Raw genomic sequence first — 23039 nt, forward strand, 5'->3', positions numbered from 1 at the left:
GTTATAATAAGATATTATATCTGAACTATTTTTAGTTTCTCTCACATTCCTTAATTCCACCACATTCCATATTTCTGTCATCCTTGATCATGAACCCAAATACATACTGGCCGCTGTCGTAGTCCTTTCTTTTATTTTATTTTATTTATTTATTTATTTATTTTTTAATTTATCTATGATAGTCACAGAGAGAGAGAGGCAGAGACACAGGCAGAGGGAGAAGCAGGCTCCATGCACCGGGAGCCCGATGTGGGATTCGATCCCGGGTCTCCAGGATCGTGCCCTGGGCCAAAGGCAGGCGCCAAACCGCTGCGCCACCCAGGGATCCCCCTTTCTTTTATTTTAAACTTTCATCCAAGTAATGCTCTGTGTTTGACCTCATGATCTTTCAGTGCTTTTTCTCTTCCACACCTTTCCATTGTGCCCTGTAGAATTTGTCCTATAAGAAAAAATTATCTTAGGTCTTCAGCCTTTTCAGTTATTCTTGCACTCGTTTCACATTTGGAGCTACCCTAAGAATTTTATTACCTCTAGATCCCTCTTGAGTGGAAACTACTTTGCTCCCTCATTATAATCTAATACTGGTTACTCATTATTATTTCAGGTTCCTTTTTGCTGTTTATAACCCATCACTCCTCTATCTTCTGCTAAAAATAATCCTGTAACACAACAACTTTTCAATCATCTGACTACCTTGCTTTTTGGTGGTCATGTACCAATCTCTCAGTTATTGTTCTATGTTAAGTAAGAGCTTATACCAGGCTGAGTGCTTTCCCCCCTAATTTTGTATTATTTTGTTGTTCTAGATGCCATCAATATACTCACTTAAGATGTCCTGTCTGATAACATAGCCACATAGTTTCCTGACATCCTTAACTCTTATCTTCTGTGTCTGGATTCCAACCCTGAAATATCACCTGCTCTCGTACAATATCTGGAGATAGTAAGCCAGTCAATTATTTTCTGTACGTATTCCATCTCAGTTCACCCAGGTGAAAGTCTCAGCAGTTATACTACTACAGAATCTTAGAAATCACTGACTACTAATTTTGTCCTTATTAACAGCCAGCCAGTGGTGAGTGAATCAACTCTAGAATCTCACCCTTAGATGTACTTTCTGAGACCATTTCTGTCACCAGCTCTCTTAGGTAAAACGAGAAGCACCTCAAGAAAGCAGAGCTTAAGAAAGATTTGTGTGCAGTGATTTATTTAGAGAGTATTCTTAAAAAGAAAGTGAGGAAAGCAGTAAAGGGCAGAGGAAGAAGATAGGCAAAGATGTGGTTTCAAAAGAAGTCTAGTCTAGCCTTAGCTTGATCCCATGGGAAGCTCTGGAAAGTAAATGGTACCATGGAATTATCCCTTGTGAGACCAAAATCTGATGGCTTGGTTTTTGTAAACTTGTATTTGTTACTCAAGTGTGCAGGCCCCCAAGGTGGTTGATTCTATAACCCAGATATTACTGAACAAAGAGACACTCACTGACAAGGAGTAAATTTGATAACCTTTTTTAGGATTAAGAACCAATCTTAATTAGGTTCCTAGTATTCCATTGGAGAATTACATTTATATTTCACTTACCTGGAGGCATAATTATTAGTTTCCATTTTTTTTCTATTGTAAACCAAATGTTTACAGTACAAACCATTCCCTAAATAATGAACTACATGTCACTTTTTAAAGTAATAATAAGATAATTGGCAAATATGAAGAAACCCTAGATTATCAGCTTTTTATTGTATCATACTAACACAATTAAGGATTATTGAGTTAAATTTTGGTTTAAAAGATAGAAATATATTAAAGTTGTTGCATGGATATAGAGATGAGAAGTGGAAATTAAGATGGAACCAACTATGAAAGTAAAATTTTGATAACTAAAAAAGAACAGAAGTTTAAATTTATTAGGGAATAAATACATTTCTTATGTTTAGGTACCCACATGAGTGTTCTATTCCCTTAACAAATATTTTGAAATATAAGACTTGGCTGAAGGGCAGGTTAGGGGATCATCTTATTGGCTCAAGTATGTGAAATCAGACATATATGCCCTACTTAGGCCATAATAAGTAATATTAGAATGTTTATATACCCCTAAATGAAAAAGAGGCATATCACACCCACAAAGACACATACCCACAAACTGTTCAAAAATAAGGTAAGGGGTATTGATTAAAAAAAGAATAGAAAATTGTGTATAAAGCTAACACTAGAGATTTAGGTAAAGTGAAAATTGAAGGAAAAAAATGTATGCTTTCTTCCAGGATTATTGAAGACATATCAAAAGATATCCATGTGGAAAAGCAAAATATTTAGAGGGGGAAAAAAAAGGAATGAATTAATATAAGATGAAAATTGATAATTAAAATGCCTGATGTGTTCAGTTTTTGAAGAATATCTCTTAGCTATAAGGATATGTATATGATTGTATAAACAAAAAAGATAAACTCTTTTCATAAAATGCACAGAAGCAGTTATCCTAAGGGAGAGAAAAGAAAAAGCTGTAGATAAGTAATTGTTAATGTTACCAATAGTAGCTTTTTAAAATCTGGGTAGTGGGTATGTGCAGTATTATTTCTAATATTACGTATTGAAAACATACCTTTAGAAGTCTGATATACTTATTCATAAAAATATAATTAAAAATAGGTTTTAATACATAAAACAATTTTAAATAACCAATAAATTAAAAAGAAATCACAGTTATAACTGTAAAGGAGGAACAAAATAGTGCTAAGTTCATATGAACCATGAACTGATTTAACTTACCAATTCCAAAATATTTAAAATAGAAGCATTTTTTTTAAGATTTTATTTATTCATTCATGAGAGACACAGAGAGAGAGAGAGAGAGAGAGGCAGAGACACAGGCAGAGGGAGAAGCAGGCTCCATGAAGGGAGCCCGACGTAGGACTTGATCCCAGGATTCCAGGATCACACCTGAGCAGAAGGCAGGCACTCAACCACTGAGCTACCCAGGCGTCCCAAAATAGAAGCATTTTAAATTAATTTCTATCACTTAATATAAGAGAATACTGTTAAGGTAAATTGGTATCAAAAGTTTAAATTCATTGCACAACAGAATTTGGAATAAGAGATCTTTGATAATTTTACATTATATATGTGAGAACATCATAATGAGGTCTTAGACCACATTTAGGATATGTAGAACTGCAGAAAGGTGGAAAAGTGACTGCAAAAACATTGTTAATCTTCAGAGAAATGATCATAATAGCAATTTAGTGTTAATATTAAAAAAAAACAGTGATCTTGAGTATGATTCTGTTGTTAGTCCACCATTAGCTACTCCTAAAATACTGAAATAAATATCAAGTGGCAAAAAGTGGTACATTTTTAAGACTATAGCAAGACTACAAACATGAAGCAGCATTAGAATTTTAAAAAATAAATCATTATAGAAAAACTTCATTAATGATTTATAAGAGAGGATACACATCATGTTAATTAAATTTACAGATGATACTAAATTGAAGAGTGTTGACAAAACCAGTGAGGGCAGATAAAAGGGACCTAAAGTGGTTAGAAATATGGGCAGGAAATGAAATGTGATTCAACCTGGAAAAATGTAGCTAATACATCGGGGAAAAATAATCAGAAACACAGCCATTCAATTGGCAGGATATATAGTACTTGGAAAGCAGTAATACCAAGAGACTTTGAGATGATAGTGGGTAGCAAATTATATATGATCTTGTAATGCAATATGAGAGTAAAATCAGTCAATGAGATTTTAGTCTGTATATGCAAAAGCTTCATGTCGAATGGCTGGAAGATAAAAGTTCTGTAAATGGTATTGCTGAGATCATAACACAAATACCACTTTAAGGTGTAAATACCTCACTAAGTAAATTGAGTAGTGCTCAAACTAGAAAATACATACATAATAGGCTTTAGTCTTTAGCTTGAAGGAGAAGATTAAAATAACAAAATATATATTTGTCCATCTCTAAGTCCAGTTATGATAACATTTCACAAATATTTGAAAGATGTAAACATCATGGAAGCCAAGTCATTTTTAAGAGTAGAATAAGGGGTTTCTATTCAAGTAATGGGATGAAATTAAGTAACGGAAATTTAAGACTGAATCTGGGAAATGTTTCCTGACAGTGAAATCTATTAGTCTCTGGAATGGATTCCCTAGAGGAGAGAGGGGAAGTTCCATTGCTCTAGTCATTGGACTAGATCAAGGCTTGGACAACACATTATTTAAAAAAAAAAAAAAAAAGGTAAAAACTAAATTGACCATTTTGCATTGGAAAGGATGCACACAGTAACATTGTTGGGTCATCTAATTGTTGTAGACAGTCTCAGACTTCTCAGACATATCCTATTATTAAGGAACTGCATGTTATTTTTTAATGAATGATTTCTAAAAGACCAATTTATGTTTTCTAGCTCTGGACTTCAATTTCCTGGATTTTTTTTTTCTCCCAAGTCGTAGGAATGCTAGAAAAGAAAACACCCCTCCTTTTCCCTGTTGATGAGATATGGCCTTAAATATTCCAAGCCTTTTGGATCAAATCAGATGAGGTAGCTAAAGTCTCACTTACACCAGTGCATTGAAAACATATTTTTACTGCAGTTTTGTAACCACAACTATGCAATATATAAAAATTCATTCACTTCCTTTTTTGGGTTAATCCACAGAGAGATTTTTACCAGATGGTATCCTGAAGGTACTATTTACTTTTAGCAAAGCAATATAACTGAGTTTGAAAAATATAAAGTATGCACTTCATCCCAACATTAAAACATTCTGTCAATTGTACTCTTAAATTAGCTAAAGTTTGTCTGTAACTTGTTCTCTGTTACAGCAGAGTAAAATGACTATGGAAGAATACTGGTAAATGACAATTTTAACCCAAAGTGTGATTCTTCTAAACAAAAACAAATTAAAATTAAATTTTGTGACAGATTTTTTATGTGTGTTTTTTTTGTGACAGATTTTAAAGGTAAATTTTATAATCTATATATTTATGTTTTAAAGTGTATATACACACATACACACATATACACAAATATACACATACACACACTATATTTCACATGATTAGTCCTTGTAGAAAAAAAGTAAAGAGAATAGAGGCTCCAGTTCTCAAGTACTTTACAGCCTAGCTGGAGAGGAATATGTGCAAAGCAAATATAGGTGGTGTAGATATATGTCAGTTATTTAATAAAAGCATTTGGATAGAATTGTGCAAATTATGAGAAGATGACAAATAGATTTGATTCAGTAGAGTGGAGAATCTATTGAGGTCTAATAAGGAATGAACTGGAGAAATGAGACTACAGAATTATAATAGTATATTAGAGCTCTCCAGAGAAAACCAATAGGATGGAGACAGATGAATGATTGATTGATTGATTGACAGATTTACATTGACCTTGTGATTATGGAGGCTGGCAGGTCTAAAATCTGCAGAGCTGTTGTTCCAATTCAAAGGCTTTCAATCAGGAAGACCAGATATTACACAGTTTGAAGGCCATCAGGCAGAATTTGCTCTTACTAGAGGAGAGTCAGACTTCTGTTCCATTCAGACCTTCAACTAATTACACTAAGGTCACTCCCATTTTAGAGTACAATTTGCTTTATTCATTCTACTGATATTAATGTTAATCTCATCCAAAACTACCTCATAGAAATACCCAGAATGCTTGACCAAATGATCTGGGCACCACATGACCCAGTCAAGTTGACATATAAAATTAACTGTCACAGAGACTGAGAAGAATTTGATTTATAGAGATCATTTGTAAATTTTGGGGTAGGAAAGTAACATTATAGAGATAGGACTTGAGAACTATTCTAATAACAGTAAATAGAAAAGATAGGAGAAGCAAACTTGATTCAAGAGAAGTTAGTAGCTTTGGAAAAAGAAAGGAAGGAGATCCATGGGACGCCTGGATGGCTCAGCAGTTGAGCATCTGCCTTCAGCTCAGGGCGTGATTCCAGGGCCCAGGGATCAAGTCCCACATCGGGCTCTGTGCGGGGAGCTGCTTCGCCCTTTACCTGTGTCTCTGCTTCTCTCTCTCTATGTCTCTCATGAATAAATAAAATCTTAAAAAAAAAAAAAGAAAGAAGATCCAAAAGACATTTCTAAGGAGGAAAGAATCATGCCTTGTTCATAAACTATAAATGTAGAGTCTACTAATTTCTATTTAAAGACAGATACCAATGTGGTGATTTAGAGTTCAGTAGAAATGGGAACATTGAGAAGATTTTTCTGCTCTATTTTGTTGCCAATAGGATTAATTTTGTCCACCCTTGAAAAAACAATTTTGAAAACCACGGTTTTATTCATCTTCAACTTTAAGTTAAAAATATTTTTGAGGGAAATAAATGATCAGTTATGATTTTGGTGTAACTAAAACAAAGTATAGTATAACATGTCATGTATAATTAAATAATATAAATTTTAGGTGTTAACAAGCCATTTAAGTAGAAGTGAGTTACATAAGTTACATAAATACATGTGGGTTAAAAACTACCCCTTTTTCCTTATTGATTAGGTAGTATTACTCTAGGAATGCAGCCTCCCTGCTATCACAGAACTAGGGCACCTGTTTTTTAATTTTGGGATGTTTTCATTTTTTTGTTGTTGTTGTTGTAAGCAAAATTAAAAAGTTCCTAAACCAAATAGGTAAGAAAAAAAACCACAAAAATTAGAGGTAAATCTTGACTTTAGAACAATTCACACTTTTAAACAACATGTCTTACATCTAATCTCAGAAGTAGAATTCAAATTTACTAAAGAGAATTCTTGTGTTTGTGTATTACTAACATAAGACCATTCTGAGCCATTATTACAAGGTGGTAACCTGTTGAGTAGCAAACACTTCAATTTGCAGAGTTTTTACTTCCTTGTATTTATTTATTTATGTTGTTTTTTGCTGCAACTTTCAAATTTGTCTTCCCCAAACCCTGTAGAGATTCCTTAGATGCCAATATTGAAGAAAGTGCAGGAGTCTGAGTCGGAGAGGTCTGAATCTCCACTCGGCTTCAACCAGGGCAGCTCCAGATTATTTTTGTTTTATTGAGTTTCTAAGAAAGATTTCTTTTGTCCATTCCTGAAAAAACAATTTTGAAAACCACAATTTTATTTCACTTTACTCTTAAATATGTTAGAAATGTTTCTGTCAAAGATTATGCTAAAATGTAAAGCTATATTCTAGATATTTTATAATTTGTATTTAGCCCTTAAGAATATCCCCCTTTTTAAACATAAAATTATGATTCCACTTTTTTAAACAATTATCTAGATATCATTTTCATACCATGCAGTTCTCCCATTTTAAGTGTGCAATTCCATGGTTTTGATTATAATCGCAGTTATGCAGTTATCACTACAGTCTTAGGACATTTACAACAGCCTAGAAAAAAATCCACTCCTTATTTCCCCCTAATTCTCGCAGCCCTCTTAGCCCTAATCTACTTTTTGTCTCTATGGATTTATCTATTCTGGATGTTTCATATAATATGTAGTCTTTTGTGACTGGCTTCTTTTACAAAGCATAATGTTTATGTGGTCATCTGTGTTGTAACATGCATCTGTACTTCATTCCTTTTATTCTTCAGTAATATTCCATTCTGTGTCTGTTACCACACTTTACTATTATGATATCAGTTTTGCACATTTAACGTCCATTCAAATATTAAGAAACACATTATGTACAAGGACAAATTACATGTAAACCATGTAAAATTTTCATCTGATTCAGATATAATTACTATGTTTAAAGTGATATACTAAATATCATAAGAGAGACCAAAAGAAGGTAAAATGATATCTTAAGAATACTGTTTTATGATTTACTAACGTCCTTCCCATATTTTCTAATATTCTAACTTCAGTAGTCTGTGGATAAGCCTCATTCTTTTTTAATCCCAAAGAATTAGGACTTTATGCAGTTACTTAACCTTTCTGGAATTCAATTTACTTATCTGGAAAACAGAATAATAATAGAAAAGTAAAAATGAAATAATAGGTATAAAATGTTTAAATGGGACCTGAAACATAGTTATTTCTCAGTAAATATTCTAAGATCAGAAAACTAATTTATTGCCTCCCAGGACCATTCTTTTTTAATATAGCCAGTAGCCAGATTTATATACTCAATAGTTTCATGTTGCTAGTGGCCATTTTATTGGACAGCACGGATAATAGATTATTTCCTTCATCGTAGAAAGTTCCATTTAACATCAATGCTATAGGATCTTAAAATGCAGAATTACGGTTAGGACATATACATGACTGCCAAACAAGGAACACAATTCTAAGGGAATGATTTTGATGGTTAGTATCACATATCCTCAGAATGGGATGGGATGTCTTCCTTCTGTAATGATCAAAGCCTGTGGAGGAGATACTATTTGAGCTAGACCTTGAGGTATAGGTATACACAAAAGAAAGGGATTATTTAGTAGTATCCGATTCAGTGGATATATACCAAAGCACTAGGCATTTAAATGAAGAAAAGGATTAATGAGAGAGTAGTGAAAATAATATTAAGAAATTAGCAAAGGGTTATAGAAGGTTTTTCTTTGCACAAATTTTTTTGTACTTTCTGTCAACATTGGAAGTCATCAGATTTTGAGAAGGGAAAGTATATGTTAGGGTGTTTGATATGACAAAATTTTGGGATGGATCACAGACTGAAAGACTTTGTAAGAAGGTGTTACCTTCAAGGCTCTTCATGTATTTTAGGACATTTATGTCTTTTCTAATCATCTCTTCTGATGACTAAGCATCCTAACTTCAACATATCTTCTTATAATGTAAATCTTGTACTAGCTCCCTTCTTTGGATTCATTCTAATTGGTTACTACCTCTCCTGAGAAATGGGGTGCCCAGAATAATTCAGTGTTCTTGTATGGTTTGACCAATGTAGGATTCTGGGCAGTTATTTCTTCTACATATACAGGTATTTTATATGTTGATGTGTTGATAACTAAGGAGTATTTCAGCTGAAATTTTTAACTAGAATTTGGAAATTAGCACTGGTGCTTTATTAAGTATTCATTTCATACCTAACATATGGCATGTACTTTTTAGGTGCTCAGAACTAGAGGTAGAATTTTAGTGGTAATTAACTGCAGAGAGATATAGATAAGAATTGACTATATAAAAAAATTGACTATATACATAAATATATTTATTTATTTCATTATATATATTTAAGGGAAAATAGTATACCAAGGACACAGAATGTTTTTGAGTGAATTTCTCTGAAAGAGCTAAGGAAAAGTAGTAAGAAAGGGATGCTAAGTATCTAAATGAATCAGACAGAAACAAAGAAAGGAGAGAATTTCAAGAAAGGGTAAATGAGGGACACCTGAGTGGCTCAGCGGTTGAGCTTCTGTCTTCGGTCCAGGGTGTGATCCCGGGGTCCCAGAATCAGGTCCCGCATCAGACTCCCTGCATGGAGCCTGCTTCTCCCTCTGCCTGTGTCTCTGTCTCTGTCTCTCTCTCTCTCTCTGTCTCATGAATAAATAATAAAATCTTAAAAAAAAAAATAAGGGTGAATGGTTAACAGTATCTGAACTTCCAAGAGGCAAAGGCTACTGGATATAGCAATTAATATATTCTTGATTATTTTTTTATGTAATGAGAGTGAGCTCAAGCTTTTAAAAGATTAAATTTTCAGAGGTGCCTGGGTAGCATGGTCAATTCAGCATCCAACTCTTGATTTTGGCTCAGGTCATGCTCTCAGGGTCTTCAGATCGAGCCCTGCATGTGGCTCTGTGCTCAGTGGGAGGGTCAGCTTGGGACTCTGTCTCCGTCTGTCCTTCTTTATTGTATTCCCATGCTCTCTCTCTCAAAACAAAACTAGAAAGACAGTAACTTTTAGTGTTAAGACAGAAACAGCATCTTATTATGGACAGAAAAACAGAGAGTAGGCTACAGAAGTAGTAAGAGACTTCTACTATACACATCTTTTTGGGGTGATTTTTAGAATTAGCCAACTTGACTCTATTGTTTACATGAAAAAATAAACAAGTAATAATCCAGAAAAGTCTTTAAAAGTAGCATGATGAAGAGAGACTATCCCACTCAGATGTTAAAAGTAGTACAAAGCAAAAAAAAAAAAAAAAAAAAAAAAGGCAGTACAAAGCTAACTTGATTTAAATAATGTGGTAAGAACACATGAATAGACAAGCAGATCAATTGAATAAATGGAGAGTATGGAAATAAATACATATGGAAATTTAGCATATAATAAAGGTGATGTTTTGAGTTAATGTGAAAAAGGTGGATTATTCCATAGTAAATGATGTGACAACTGGTTAGCCAGTGTATACATATAAAATGTTGGGTTCTTACCTTACAGCTCATGGCTTATGGAGCAAAGATTTAATCTTTAAAAATGAAAATATAAAAGTATTAGAAAAAACTCTGAGATTTTTTTTAATTACAGAAGAAAGACATAAACTTCAGAAGTCATAATGGAAAATATTAATTAATTTGACTAAAGAAAAAAGAAAAAAAATTCCATGACCATAAGAGGTGCCTGGATGGCTCAGTTAAGCATCTGACTCTTGATTTCAGCTCAGATCATGCTTTTAGGGTTGTGAGATGGAGCCTGGCATTGGGCTCTGGGCTGGGCATGGAGCCTGCTTTTCATTTGCTGCCCTTCCCTTTCTGTGTCCCCGCCTCAAAAACAAAACAAAACAAAGCAAAACACCATAAGCAGAGTAAAAAGGCCAACTCTAAACTGGGGAAATATATTTGTAATTCTATATTGCAGATAAAAGATAACATTAATACATAAAGAGCTCTTACAAATCAATAAGACAAATATTAACAATTTGAAGAATATAAATAGATGATGAGAAACGCAATACAGTTTCGTAAAATCCTGAACAGATGCTCATTTTTTCTTAGAATTTTGAATTAAAACTATACTGAGATACCATTTTTCGCTCATTAGATAGGCAGAGGTAAAAATATTGTTTTGTTGTCAGGTAGTAAGGAGGAAAAAGCATTGTCATACATGGGAGTCAAAGTTGGTGAAAACTCAAGAAAGCAACTCATTAATAGTTCTCAAAATTGCTGTACATGTGTTTCTGATCCAGGAATTCTACTTTTAGGAATATATACCAAAGACAGGTATACCCACACATGAAAGGTTCTATGCACAAGAGGAGTCCTGGCATCATTGTCTGTAAACACTGAGAGTGGAAATAAGATAAATGTCCACCAGAGACGACTACTGAAGAAACTCTGGTATAATTTTGTGTATAATTTATAAGTAGGAAAGAGCTATCATCATAACACAGAAGTCATGTTGATTTCTATGTGATTTTCCCTCGCATGTTAATGCACTTTGCACTGAGTAACAGTGGCTTCAAGTGCTTTTTTTGTGCTGTCTCGCCCATTATTAATGACTGCAGCTTGAACATTGTCTGGTAAGCTTCCAACCAGCCTGACTATTGGGAGGCCTGCAGGCTAGGAACTGGGAAAAGGAATGTCTTAGTTTGGGTTCCCCAGGAAAGACCCTCAGATACGGATCTGAGTACTTTATTTTGGAGGTGATCTCAAGAAACATTGTTAGAGGATAGTGAAATAAAAGTGCAGCTTAATAGTCAATAAAGGATGCAAAATCAAGTTAGGAGTACTGTGTATAAATTATCCATAAGAGTGGAATATAGATGCTTGAGTTATCCTACTCAAAGATAGGGCAGATTCACACTGAATCCTATCAGTCTTTGGTTGACAGCTTTTACTTTTTTTGTTTTTAATCTTCCAACCTGCTGTGTACAAGGGCAGAGTGGCTTAGGAGAGAGTCTTCAGGCTATTAAGCCCCTGCTACAAGCAAAAAGAGGTGTGTGAGGAGGAAGGAACAAAGGTGGAAAGGAGGGTTAATACCCACTCTGTAGGCAGCAGGATGGGATGAAATCCACTATGATAGGCTGCAACAGGTAACCAAGGCCAAATGGATTTGGAGAGGGAGAGCTAACTAGTCTCCAAGTCTGCAAGCTCTCTTTCTTCAGGATAATTCTCCAATATATATCTCAGCAGCCTGATTATTTTGCAGAAACCTCAGGTATTTCAGTCAACTTTTATAGCAGAAATACCTGTATTTGTTGTAGTCATGCTGCTGAAATGAAAGATGTAAGACAGAAGTACCTGTACTATGCAGCTGTTAAAAAGGTTTTTAGATGGATCAGCCCTGTATCGACTATTGGAAACATTTCTTTTTTTTTTTTTTTTTTTTTTTTTATTTATTCATGATAGGCACACAGTGAGAGAGAGAGAGGCAGAGACACAGGCAGAGGGAGAAGCAGGCTCCATGCACCGGGAGCCCGACGTGGGACTCGATCCCGGGTCTCCAGGATCGCGCCCTGGGCCAAAGGCAGGCGCCAAACCGCTGCGCCACCCAGGGATCCCGGAAACATTTCTAAGATAAATGAAGTACACATACACAGAATAAAATAGTGTGAAGAATGTGTTCAAGAGACAGCTACTCTCCAAAGATTTATGCTACCCATTTATAAAGTAAATTTGAGTAAGTGCCAAGCCATGGACTACATTTTCCAGCCTCACTTGCATCTAAAAGGACCTAAAAGTCGTCTAAATGACTATTATTTCCAGTGGAGTATGTGCAGAGTGATCTGCTGACTTCTGGGCAAGGTTAAAAAGCAGTTATATCTTCGATTTTTCTTCCTTTGCTGCTGAAGTGAAGACTTTGAAGCCCTGGGCTATGACAGAACTTGGACTCTTGAGGCACACATGGAAGGTTGCCCAGTGAACATAGGACTGTTGGGTGTATGCAAACCAACCTTTCATTTTGCTAAACTAAGACTTCAGGGTTTAATTATTGCAGCAGCTAGCATTACCTTAACAGTATATTGCCATTTGAATATAACTATAAAATTGAATGTATAAATATATGCTTCCATACGTATAGAATGTGATTGAAAGAATACATAAGGAACTAAGAATGGTGTTTCATGCAAAGGTACAAAATGGCAAAATATCCAAGGTGATTTTTTGTAGCATTGTTGGAAGAATACAAAATTGGAAATAACTGAATGGTCCAATAATAAGGGATTAATTGAATAAACAATGGAACACACGTACACAGAAAAATAAAGCTCTATATACCAATGTGGAGATATCTCCATGACATATGAAGATGGCAGTGGAGGAAAAGGGAGGAACGAATTATAGAGGAATGTGTATTGTATGTTACTTTTTTGTAAAAAAGAATGGAGAAAAAGGAATATGAATATATATTATATAAATATATTTATATTTCCTTGTATTTGTGTGAAGAAACCAGAAAGAAAAATAATAAACTAATAATAAAATGGTTACCTAAAAGTAACCTATAACCTATAGTTAACCTATAGTAACCTATAAGTTGATAAGAAATATGGAAATGGTCAGGAGTGGGAATGAGATTTCTTTTTTATGTGTTTTTATATAGGATTGATTGTTTAAAACTTTTTACTACAGACATTATATACAAGAAGAAAGAGTAGAATAATGAACCTTCAGACTTATCACCGAACTCCAACAATTATAGATGACCTATCTTATTTCACCTATAACCTCATGCCCATACCCCTTCACTAGGTTATTTTAAAGTAAATCTCAGATATATCATTTTATTTGTAACTATCCATGTATATTTCAGTGTGTATCTTTAACACATAGGAACTATTTTTTTTAAATTATTGTCACACTAAAAATTATAATTTCTTATTATAAAAGAAATTTAAGGGCCACCTGGGTGGCTAAGTGATTGAACGTCTGCCTTTGGCTCAGGTCATGATTCCAGGGTCCTGGGATCGAGTCCTGAATTGGGCTCCCCACGGGGAGCCTGCTTCTCTCTCTGTGTCTCTCATGAATAAAGAAAGAAAATCTTTAAAACAAAAAAGAAAAAAAAGAAAGGAAATTTAAAGAACACTTAGAATACATTTTTGTAAACATTACCTTATTTTTCACCTGCCCTGTTTCCTTCTCTGCTTGCAGAATCTGAATTTATTATAGAGCCTTATAGTATAGTTTACTGATAAATTTTCATTGGAAATAATTTAATCTCAGAGTAGAACTATAAAAATATTATAAAAAATTTCTATATTCTCTTCAGACAACCAAATTGTTAACATTTTACTGTATTTGCTTTGTATCATTCCTTCTCCACCCCTCTCTATATATGAATTATGTGCATCTATTTATGTATACGTAGTTTTATTCCAGATCACTTGAGAATATGTGCATATTCTCTATACTCAAATACCTGTTTTTTTATTTCCTAAGAATATTCTGGTACATAGTCACAGAAGAAATTAACATGGTTCAATACTATTATTTAATCTGTAAACCTGATTTATATTATGCTTATTTTTCCTTGTAATAGCCTTTATAGCAGAAAAATTTTTTTCTGAATCAGGATCCAAACCAGGATCATACAATGCATTTTTTGTCATATCTCTTAGATTCATTTAATCTGGAATTATTTCTCTGTTATGTGTTTGACATTTTTTAAGGAGTATAGGCTAAGTATTTTAAAGGATTCCCTCAGTTGGGTTTATCTGGTGTTTTTTCATGATTAGATTCCGATTATGAACTTTTTTGGCAAAGATACCACAAAAGTGATGCATCTTTTTCAGTGTATTGCCTTTGGAGGCATTCGATGTCTTTTCTTCCCATTTCTGTTGATACAATCTTTGAGGTTTAGGTGGTAGTTGGTAGGTTTCTCCATTGTAAAGTTACTTTTTTCCCCCATGTAATTAATAAGAATTTTGTGAGGAGATAATTTTTTAAAGATTGATTTTATTTAATTGTTTGTTTGTTTGTTTATTTATTTATTTATTTAAGAGCACAAGCAGGGGAAGTGGCAGGTGGAAGGAGAGGGAGAAGTTGACTCCCCACTGAACAGAAGCCTGTAATGGAGCTGATCCCAGACCCTGGGATCACAACCTGAGCTGAAGACAGAGGCTTAGCTGACTGAGCCATCCAGGTGCCCCTGTGGGGAGATAATTTGAGACCAGAGAGATATTCTAGTCTTCATCAACTTTTCACCTATTAATTGTAACATATATTGATGTTGTTTACCAAATAGTGACATTATCTTATTCCTTCTACATTTATTAGTTGGTGTCCTACTCTAAGGAAAAACTTCTCTCCAATATAAAAATATATTTATATCAATTTATATGGGCTCAGATGTTTATACTGTCCCAAATTTGGCCGGTAGAAACCTCTTTAAGCTAGCTCTTGTGTCCCTTTCAGCCCAGCATTTTTTTTAAATCACTTCCTTGCTTTCTGATATAGCAAGACATTCCAGGCTTATCTTAGACATTTCTTCCTTCAGTCCTTCAGTCTCCAAGGAAATGGTTTCTTTTAATACTTGAAATTAAGATCCTCATACTAATCATGTTTATTATTGAATAATTTTCCATTCTTCTAGGCCCAATGTTGACTCTTGAATCATGTACATGTATTACCCTTTTAAAATTGTAATTTAAAACTTTAGACCCCAAATACACCTGAAATCACAAAAAGATTGTAAAGCCAGTGAATATACTATTAGGAAGATTTCATATAACATTTGAGGATGCTGACTTTGGAGTTGGATAACTTTGGAATCAAATTTATTACTACCAGTTACTAGTTATTTTATTTACCTACCAGTTGGAGATGGCATAACAAACAGTTTGTTGTGAGGATTAATGAAATGTAAAACTGGTGACATATAACATACATTTAAAAACATAGCTATTGCTTTATGAATAATTATATTAATAGTATTTACTGTATTGAACATTATATTTGGGAAATATTTGTTGAGTTGAATTATAATGCTTTCCTCCCTTTATAAGATATACTTCTAGATTCATTAGTGATAAAATGTACCTGAGCATTCCCTAAGACCATGAAAAAATATGAAGTCAAGTAACTTTTAGTCATGGGGACAAAAACAAATTGGAGTTACTCTTCAGCTGCAGGATGTTCTGAGATGATGGAAACTTGAGTTAACAATGCTTAGATCAGACTTGTTCGATAAAGACGGAAATAATTTATGAAAGCCATTTATTCTAGGTTAAACCTATACCTACCTTATTACTAAATATCATCGAGTCTACTATTACAGTATTTTATACGTTGCTACTCTAGGGGTAGAGGATGAAAGTGAGAAACAGGAAGAATAGCAGAATATTGGATTTAATATAATAATAGAACTCCTGCAGCTTAGCATAGAGAGGAAGAGAATGTTATGGTAAATTAGATTTTCAGCCAGTTCATACTTGTCATATAATGTAAAGGTGTTCCAACAGATTCTCAAGTTCAGGAAGATAGCAAGTTGACTGCTTTTGCAGTCACAACTGTTATATTTTCTCATTTTCCAATAGTTATGGACCATTTTATATTCAAAATACCGAAGCGGCCACTGATGGAACTACTATTATTGTTACTAGTATTCACTCCTACCCTGTCAAATCAGCAGTATATTCAGTGTTTTGGATAGGGAAACACAGGGCAAGCTACCGCAGGATTACGGAGGTTAGTCACATATAGTGTTGGAAAAAACAGGGTCAAAATCAGCAGTATATTCAGTGTTTTGGATAGGGAAACAGCAGTATATTCAGTGTTTTGGATAGGGAAACACAGGGCAAGCTACCGCAGGATTACGGAGGTTAGTCACATATAGTGTTGGAAAAAACAGGGCTGAAGAAGAACCCTTTTCTTCAGCATAACTCTCTATATTTAAAAATCTTTTCCCATGAGCATTAGAACACGGAGGATTAAAGAACAATCCTAATTTATAAAGTGATTGCCGGGATCCCTGGGTGGCGCAGCGGTTTGGCGCCTGCCTTTGGCCCAGGGCGCGATCCTGGAGACCGCGGATCGAATCCCACGTCGGGCTCCCGGTGCATGGAGCCTGCTTATCCCTCTGCCTATGTCTCTGCCTCTCTCTCTCTCTCTGTATGACTATCATTAAAAATATATATATATATAAAGTGATTGCCAACATGAATCAGATGTTTCTGCTACTTCTCTTTTCATGGTTTACCTTAAAGAATGTATGCTCTTGGGATGAGTTGGTAGAGTATGTGCCTATGTGTAAATGTGTGTGTGTGTATGTGCGCGCGCGCGCATTTTAGAAATAAGGAATACAGAAAACATAAAAAAATTGTGATGGATAGCCAAATTGTTTTTTTTTTTCTTCCTATATACAAGGAGGCAAAGCAATGGAAGGAAATACAAGAAACAGAGATAGCTATCATATGAGAATTATGTATTAACCGTAATGGGATTTCATATATATTCTAATAGTTTTTTAAAAATAAGTGAGCTAAGATATTCTATGCACATTATAGATTTATTTTCTGAGCAGTATAGTAAGGATTAATGAATAATTGTATGATACCTTTATGTGTGCAGCTAAATGATATTAAATAGTTATTGCTATTGTAAAACATGGCAGTGTGGCACAAACTTGTGGCAACATGTGCAGCCTCTTCTCAGAAGACAGTGTAGCATGGTATAAGTTTGTTACTCCTCCAAACTTCTCAGTGCTTACTAGTGGATATTTCAATTTGGACATATAAAACCATAAACTAGATTGCATAATCTTAGTACAAAAAATTTCTTGGGGGAATGTTCGTTCAATTTTCATTGCTTTTTTAGAATCTAAAATTTACTTTGAAGTAATTCTTTTTAAAATATAGAACAAAGATTGAGATGAAGTCCTTTATCTTTTGTTACTCCTTATACTGACTCTGACTATAATAGTTTTAATAATTTAACTGTGATGCATGTGTGGCAACTTAAATCATCCCTCACTACCACCATTTTCTCCCGTACCAATACAGAAACAACATTTAGTGCCCCAAATAAACCATGCTCTTTTATTTCTTCATACTGTTTGCTCTAAAAGGAACGTCTGATTCCCAGGAGCCCCCCTTGTTTCACTCCAGTGTTATTTTCTTGACTAACTTCAAGGTAGCTTGCTACATCTACTAGTAAGATTACCCTGACCACCTGTCATCATCAGTGGTCTTTCTCCCCATTACCACCATGGTTGAGAGTTGCCTCAATTTTTAGTTCCCATATCACCTTGCCCTTGCTGGTTTCATTTCCCAAAGCATATTGAATACAGATTTTTGAGTAATAGAAGACTACAAATATATTGCACCAATTTTTTCCAGCTTTATTAAGATATAATTGACAACATGTTATTTTAAGTGGGAAAAAAGTATAACCACTATATAATAATCCACTAAGGATATATGCAAAACATAAAGCCTTTACAAAACTACTTTTTAAGTGCATACATAATGAACTCAGTGGGTCTGTATGCAGTATGAAATTATAAATGCACAGTATCAGAAGTGAATTTCACTATCTTTCTGTATTGCAAAGAACATGTAAAGCACTTTTTAAATGGAAAGTAAGGATCTCCAAAAATCTAGCCCTCTATAAAAACTTTGGCAAAAATTGTCAAGATCAACTTTTTGAGATCTTTGGAGTTTAACCAAAGGTTTGCCACAGCCTGAGGAAATAAAAATAGCTGAATCTCAATAAGAACAGCAGGCTTTGTGGTATTTTAACCTGCCTTATTCCTATAACCTTTTCCCATGTTCTGCAGTAGCCTTGGAAAACAACATCCTCAGAACCATAGTAGCTGTAAAACCCAGCAGCTTAACAGCTACTGGAAGAAGCAGATTGGGTTTGGAGCTCTCCAGGAAGTTCTGTCCCCAGAGTATTCACTATTCAACCTGACAGATCTCTAGAAAAGCCCTATTCACAGGGCTTGTCTTTGTTGGACCTGACTCAGAGCTCACTTAGTGAGGAAAGCTTTATTGCTGGGACATTTGTTGAAAACAATTAGAAGCAATTCTTTAATATCACAGCTACCAAAGGCAGTGACGCAAGTTGAAGCCAAGAAAAGATGGATCAAAATACATAGGAATGAGATGCCTGTAGGAGACTTTGAAAACCTTGAATATACTCCTGTAAATCTAGAAGGCCACCTGCATGTACAGGCTTTATGTAGGCCTCAGAAATACCTGAACAGGTCTTAAGATTTAATCTGTTTGGACTTGATGCTTTGTATGAACAGGAAGTAAAGAAGATGATAATAGAGGAATGAGGAATAAGGAACAAAAGAGCTATATGACCTATTGAAAACAAATGGGCAAATGTTGAAAGTAAATCCTAGGCTATTGGTAATTACATTAAACATAAGTAAATTAAACAGTCAAACAGATTTGCAGAATAGATTAAAAAATAATCCCATCATATAATATCTACAGGAGATATACTTACTTTATTATTTATTTTTGGCTCCAATAGTAGAAATTTATTTTCTCAGTCTTGAAGCTAGAGGTTTAAGATCAAAGTTATGGCAGGAACCAAAGTTGGTTCCTTCTGAAACTTCTCTTCTTGTACCTGGCCATCTTTATGATCACATGTTCTGTGCCTGTGTCCTAATCTCCTTTTACAAAGATACCAGTCATGTTGATTAGAGCCTCAACATATGAACTTGTTTTATCTTCATTACCTCTTTTAAAAAGCCCTAAATTAAGGAGACATATTTTACATTCAAAGACATAAATAGTTTAAAAGTAAAGGACAGAACTTTATCTTTTGGTGTAGTCTCAAAATTTTAATTTTGCTCTTGTTTCCCTTGCCAGAGGAAACCTATCTAGAAAAATGTTTATAACTGATGTTGAAGAAATTACTACCCATGTTTTCTCTTGAGTTTTATGGTTTCAGTTATTACATTTAGATCATTAATCCATTTTGAGTTCATTATGTGTATGATGTAAGAAAGTGGTCTAGTTCCATTCTTTTGCATGTAGCTGTCCAGTTTTCCCAGCATCATTTGTTGAAGAGGCTTTTTCCCATTACATATTCTTGTCTCCTTTGTGAAAGAATAACTAACCATATAATCATGGTTTTATTTCTTTTTTTAAAGATTTTATTTATTTATTCATGAGACACACAGAGAGAGATTAAGACATAGGCAGAGGGAGAAGCAGACTCCTCACAGGGAGCCTAATGTGGGATTCAATCCTGGGACCCTGGATCACGCCCTGAGCCGAAGACAGATGCTCAACACTGAGCCACCCAGGTGTCCCCATGGTTTTATTTCTGGGCTCTATTCTGTTCCATTGATCTGTTTTTGTTTTTGTTTTTGTTTTTTTTTAAGATTTTATTTATTCATGAGAGACACAGATAGAGATAGAGAGAGAAGGAGACAGAGACAAAAGCAGACTCCATGCAGTGAGCCTGATGTGGGACTTGATCCCAGGACTCCAAGATCATGCCCTGGGCCAGGTGGAGGTGCTAAACCACTGAGCCACCCAGGGATCTCCCTGTCTTTGTTTTTGTGCCAGTATCATACTGTTTTGATTACTACCGCTTTGTAATATAACTTGAAGTCTGGAATTATGATACCTTCAGTTTTGTTCTTTTTCGAGATTGCTTTGGCTCTTTAGGGTCATTTTTGGTTCCATAGAAATTTTAGGGTTATTTGTTCTAGTTTCATGAAAAATCTTGTTAGTACTTTGATTGGGGCTACATCAAAATAAGGTTCTACACAGTGAAGGAAGCCATTGACAAAACCAAAAGGTATCCTACTGAATGGGAGAAGCTCTTTGCACATAATATATTCAATAAAGTTTAATATCCAAAATATATAAAGAATGTATACAACTCAACACCAAAACCCTTAAGTAATCCAGTGAAAAAATGGTCAAAAGAGGGATACTTTGCTGGCTCAGTCAGAAGCACATATAACCCTTGATCTTGGGGCCATGAGTTTGAGCCTACATTGGGTGTAGAGGTTACAAAAAAAAAAAAAAAAAAAAAAGAAAAGAAAGAAAGAAAGAAAGAAAGAAAGAAAGAAAGAAAGAAATTTAAAAAAAAATGGTCAGAAGACATGAACAGACACTTTTCCAAAGAAAACATACACATGGCTAATAGAAATATGAAAAGATGCTCAACATCACTAATCATCAGGGATGTGCAAATTAAAACCACAATAAGTTACCATTTTACACCAGTCAGAATGGTTGAAATAAAAAGAAATAACAAGTGTTGATGAGGATGTGGAAGAAAAGGAACTCTGGCGCTGTTGGTGGAAATGCAAACATTGCAACCAGTTTGGAAAACAGTATGGAAGTTTCTCAGAAAATTAACAATAGAAATATTAAATGATCTAGTAAACTCCACTAGCATTTATCCAAAGAAAACAAAGGAGTAATTTGAAAAGATATATGCACCCATATGCTTATTGCACCATTATTTACAATAACCAAGATATGAAAGCAACCCAAGTACCCATCAATAGTTAAACGAGTAAAGATGTGACATTATGTACAATGAGGTGTTAGCCATAAAAAAGAATGAAATCTTGCCATTTGCAGCAACATGGATGAACCTAGAGGGTTTAATGCTAGGTGAAATAATAAGTTAGGGAAAGACAAATACTGCATTATTCACTCATATGTGGAATTTAAGATACCAAGCAAATGAACAAAGAAAAAAAGAGGCAAAAACCAGACTCTTAAATACAGGAACAACTGGTGGTTGCCAGAGGGGAAGTTGGTAGGATGTGTGAAATAGGGGGGAAAAAAAAGGGGGATGGAAAACTATATATCATGGAAACAATAACAAAATAGACCTCAAGTGGCTATATTAATAACAAATAGATGTTCAGACAAAAATTGTTACTAGAGTCAAAGCAGAAAAGTTTATAATAAAATGTCAATCCATCATGAAGATATAAAAATTATAAACATATATGCACTAATAAATGACCCCAAAATACACAAAGTAACAACTGACAGAATTGAAGAAATAGACAATTTAAATATAATAGACTTTGGGTACTCTACTCATAATAACTGATAGAACAACTAGGACGAAGATCAACAAGGAAATAGAAGAGCTAATGACAATACCAAGTAATAAGAATTGACATCTATAATTATCCCACTCAACAACAGCCAGATTTTCATTCTTCTCAAATGTACATGGATATTCTCCAGAGTAGGCCTTATACTATGCCACAAAACAAGTCTCAATAAATTTAAATGATTGAAACCATATGAAATATATGTTTCAACACACTGGAATGATATTTAAAATAAGGAAAGGAAATTTGAGAGATTCAGAAATACATGAAAGGTAACATACTCTTAAGTAACCAGTGAAATGAAGAAAAAAAGAAATTATGAAATACTTTGAAATGAATGAAAATGAAATCAAAACATAGCAAAATTTATGAGATGCAGCTAAAGCAATGCTTACAATGGAAACTTACAGTATGTTTCGCTCTATTAAAAAAGAGGAAAGAAGGGCACCTGGTTGGCTCAGTCAGTGGAACATGTGACTCTTGATCTTGGGGCCGTGAGTTCAAGCCCCACATTGAGTGTAGAATTTATTCTAAAAAGAAGCAGCAGGGCAGCCTGAGTGGCTCAGCGGTTTCGCGCCTGCTGTCAGCCCAGGGCCTGATCCTGGAGACACGGGATCAAGTCCCATGTCGGGCTCCCTGCATGGAGCCTGCTTCTCCCTCTGCCTGTGTCTCTGCCCCCCCCCCCGTGTGTGTGTGTGTGTGTGTGTGTGTCTCATGAATGAATAAATAAATAAAATCTTTAAAAATAAATAAATAAAAAGCAGCAGGAGGAGGAAGGGGAAGAGGGTGGAGCTGAAATAAAAAATCTCATCATAACAAGTGATAAAAAGAACAAACTAAACACAATGAAGCAGAAGAAAAGCTATAAGAAAGACTAGAGCAGAAAAACACAACAGAAAAATAGAGAAAATCAACAAAACCAAAATTTGATTTTTTAAAAAGATTAACAAAATTAACAAAGGTTTAGCTAGACCAACAAGAAAAGAGAAGACTCAAATTACTAAAATCATGAATGAAAGAGGGAACAACAGTAATGAACCTACAGAGAAATGAAATGAAAAGTAATCTAAGGTAGCACTATAAACAACAAATTAGACAACTAACATGAAATGGAAGAATTCCTAGAAAGACTAAAACTACCA

The 23039-nt window shown here is 34.5% G+C and overlaps 1 long non-coding RNA gene across 1 annotated transcript in view; it reads right to left on the minus strand.

The window, feature by feature from the left end:
* Positions 1-6868: 6868 nt before the first annotated feature.
* The window catches only part of LOC144309450 (uncharacterized), a 104180-nt gene continuing 88009 nt past the window's right edge, over positions 6869-23039 (minus strand). Inside the window, exon 3 of the long non-coding RNA XR_013375445.1 lies at positions 6869-7086. This is a non-coding gene — a long non-coding RNA (uncharacterized LOC144309450). The remainder of the gene's footprint in view (positions 7087-23039) is intronic.

The sequence above is a fragment of the Canis aureus genome, unplaced genomic scaffold, assembly GCF_053574225.1.
Source record: "Canis aureus isolate CA01 unplaced genomic scaffold, VMU_Caureus_v.1.0 NW_027326405.1_RagTag, whole genome shotgun sequence".
NCBI classification, from domain to species: Eukaryota; Metazoa; Chordata; class Mammalia; order Carnivora; family Canidae; genus Canis; species Canis aureus.